At 40.5% G+C, this 3746-nt stretch overlaps 1 long non-coding RNA gene across 1 annotated transcript; it reads left to right on the top strand.

Moving 5' to 3' along the window:
• The first annotated feature begins 494 nt into the window (after nt 1–494).
• On the top strand, nt 495–2043 carry LOC148714568 (uncharacterized). The gene is made up of 2 exons (XR_015975146.2): nt 495–1052; nt 1475–2043. It is a non-coding gene; the product is annotated as an uncharacterized LOC148714568 (long non-coding RNA).
• The last annotated feature ends 1703 nt before the right edge of the window (nt 2044–3746 follow it).

Raw genomic sequence — 3746 nt, 5'->3', positions numbered from 1 at the left:
ACTTGAAGTAGGATTTCTAAAGTCCTAATTGAATTAGGACTGAAATTTAATAAGTCCTAATTAGATTAGGATTTCTTAAGTCCTAATTAATTTTAATCTAATTAATTAAAAGACTCCTAATTGGATTAGGATTGAAGAGTTCAATTGAGTCATGGTTCAATTGAATCCTAATTAGATTAGGATTTGAAGGAAAAATAAAATGGGCGCACTCAATCCTCTTTGGAAGAGGATTAGACCCACCTTGTACATGGCCCCACACCCCACTTAATTGGATTAAGTGGGCGTGCGTGAAATAGGGAGAAGAGGGAGGGGCTACGCCCCTCTTGGCTGAATACGTGAAGAAAAGAAGAGGGGCGTACGCCCCTCCTCTTTTCTTAGAGATAAGGATGGGAGCTCCTAAATTTTAGGAGCTCCACATGCCATATATAAGAGAGAGAAAGGGGGCAGCACCCTAATTTTTCCTCCCCCTCTCTTTTCAGCCGTAAAGGACCATCTTCCCATCTTGGTGATCCAGCCGTGAACCCCCTCCCTTCAGCCTCCTTGGAGCTGCAAGAAAAAAAAAAAGGAGGAGAAGAAAGATAGGTGGCAGGTGACCCATCTTTTCTCTCATGGGCCCGCTTGACAATCCCCTCCTTTGGAAGGACGTGGGATTTTTCTCCTCCCTTTTGTGCCGTGAACCCATCTCTCCCATGATGGTTTCAGCCACCAGCAAGCAAAGAAAAGGAAGGAGGCATGCAGCCCTTCCTCCCTCTCTTCTTTTGGTTCCAAAAGAAAAGGAAAAGGAAAAGGCTGCAAAGGGGTTTTGCCTTCTTCCTTTTGATCTATCCTTCTTCCTCCTCTCTAAGGCAATCAAGAGTTGATTCAAAAGAGAGGATTTCAACCATCAAAACATATCTCTGCAAGGGAGCTAGCACCCCGGGGAGATTAGAGAGTTTGGATTGGTCCTCTGCCTCGTGTGGATACCCGTAGAGGCCGGACGCGTGTGCGGCTTCAAGCGAACCTTCAACAAGTCCACGATCATCAGATTTGCGGTGATCATCTACCCGCACAAGGTGAAGATCTGATCTTCCTAATATTATGTAAAAGTATTTAATCCTAATCTATCTACGAACATCGGTTTTAAAATAAGTTCATGAGATGAACGGGATCTCGCGCATGTCTTCCGCTACGCGCAGAATTTTTCTGAAATTTTCTGCGGCGTGCGAGGGATTTCAACAGTGGTATCAGAGCCATGGTTGCGTAGATTAAGATTAGGATTAAATGATTAAGGCATAATAGATCTGAAAATTTAAAGATTATGCTTGCTGAATTTTTCTGCATGCAGAATTTTCAGCTTGCTGATTTTTCTGCATGCTGATTTTCTATGCGATTAGATTAATGATTCTATTGATTTGTTAATGAGATTAAAAATATTTAGAATCATATCTTGCATGATCAGCAACTCATAAGATGACATAATCTGTTAAATTTTCAGATCTGTAAATTTTATTTAATGCATGAGATGCGTATGGTGATGATCATGGATGGACCCTTTAATTGTGCTGAAATGTTCTGCAATGTCTGAGATGTTCTGTGATGTTATGTGATGCATGTAAATCAGATTTTCAGATGCCTGCGTGCATCTTATATTGATGTATTAGAGACCTGCGTGTCTCATGAAAAAGGGTTGTAACTATTATTTAATTTTATTTATTTTTAAAGTTATCTGGGATGTAATCTGTGATGTGTTTGCATGTCAATGGTTGATCGGTACATGCCTCTACAAGCACGATTTGCGCGGATCGAGATCAAGGGTTGATTGGAGATGGATCAAGGAGTTGATCGCAATTGGACCAAGGGTGCTTAAGATCGAGTCAAGAGTTGAAGACGATCTAACCAATTGACGTGCATGTGCTTGTACTATGACCCCATCCTGGATCCATGATCATCACCAGTTTAATTTTTGTTATTATGCCTGGATGTTTATGTTTATGTTTATGCATAGCGGTTAGATAATTATTTGCATGAGATGTAGATAATTAAATAAAAGAGACCTAAATTAAATCTCCTCGAAAAATATTAAGTCCATAGGTCTTCCACCGTAGTAGAGCTGCTAAGGTCTTTCCGGCGTTGATTTGTCTCGGCTGGATACAGTGGGCAAGTTGCATCGGGGGACTGGACCTCTCTATTAGGCATGAGATGTTGAAGGGGTAAAGATGGGGTTGGGCCCAATAACTGTTAGGTGAGGGACCCAATGACGGCTTTGCTTCTGCGGTTATACGGTGGGTCCGACTTAACTAAGGAATGGGGCCAATAACTGTTAGGTGAGGTCTTCATTACTTAGAGACCGGATAGCGCTACAACTTGCTTGAGAAGCATTGTACAAGAGTTGTACACTCATCATTTATTTGTCACCAATAACTGTTAGGTGAGGTGGTATGTAAATTGGTGGGACCGTAGCACCCCACTTGAAACCTAGAGTCGCAAGGTTTCCGTTTTTCTACTAGAGGAGTGTGAGAGATTCGAGAAAATAGTGGGAGGTATATTTGTTTTAAAAGGCCCTAAAACAAATAAAGTTCAAGTACAAAATTCTAACTAGAATCTTTACTCTCTGAGGATTATAAAGTCAGCTTCTAGACTCTTAACTCATATCCTATAGAACAACTGTTTGACCAAACCCAATTATAAAAACTAGCTCAGCAAATTTCAAAATAGTTTTGAATTGTGAGAAATTAGGGTATATGCTAGACCATGGAATCCCTGTGTTACCAATCCGTCCGATTACTGGTCAGCATAAGACGCATGCTAAGTGGACGAACAATGATAATAAAGTTAGGTGCTGCACAAAGGCATCCATGTCCAATTAATTTTAATGCCAGCATGAGAACATGAAGATTGCCAGGGACATATTATATCACTTACAAGAGTTGTATGGTGAACAGAGTCACGCAGCATGTTTTGAAGTGTCCAAGAGGCTCTTCAAGGCTAAGATGCGTGATGGGCAGTCTGTCCATGATCATGGTTTGACCATGATAAAGGACTTAGAGGAGCTTGAGAAGCTCGGCATGACCATGCACAAGGAATTGCAAATGGATTTGATCCCGCAATCCCTTCTAGCTTCATATGAACAGTTTATAGTAAATTACCATATGAACAAGATTGTATGCACCAAAATAGAATTGTTAAATAAAATTGGTAACTACCTTAGGGACCTTGAAGAGTTCAAGGGGCATCGTTCTCGCTGTCGAGTTAGTTTCTACTTCCAAGAGAGAGTCTACTTGGAAGAAGAAGAAACCTGTGAAAAGGCAGAAGACCGAGAAAAGGCCAAGTAAGGAAGTTCCAAGAAAAAAAAAGGCCGATTGCAAGGAAAAGTGTTTCCATTGCATCATAAGACGGACATTGGAAGAGGAACTGTCCTACATACATGGAAAGCATAAAGAGTAAGAAGGGTGACAGACCTTCAGAAGGTATGCCAGATATGCTCATTATTAAAAGGATACTTAGGGACTGTTACCTGTTGCAAACAGAAATTTGATTTCTGTATCTTGTTTAGCACAGAAAGATTTTTATAAGACTATTGTTCAATTTGTTTGAGAAATAAATTGGATGCATATGGTTTTATGATTGACCGTCTCTATCACTTACATTTGGATGTACCTGTGAATGTATCTAAGCAAACAGTGAGTACCATAGGATCCAAAAGGATCTAGAGATGAGATAAATCTAAAGTATTTGTGGCACCTCAGGCTTGGTCATATAGGAGAAGA

Source organism: Phoenix dactylifera, chromosome 1, assembly GCF_051530095.1.
Source record: "Phoenix dactylifera cultivar Ajwa chromosome 1, Ajwa_hap1_PhDact_Kaust_v1.1, whole genome shotgun sequence".
NCBI lineage: Eukaryota > Viridiplantae > Streptophyta > Magnoliopsida > Arecales > Arecaceae > Phoenix > Phoenix dactylifera.
The sequence above is the reverse complement of the archived record's forward strand: the minus strand, read 5'-3'. Positions and strand labels throughout refer to the sequence as shown.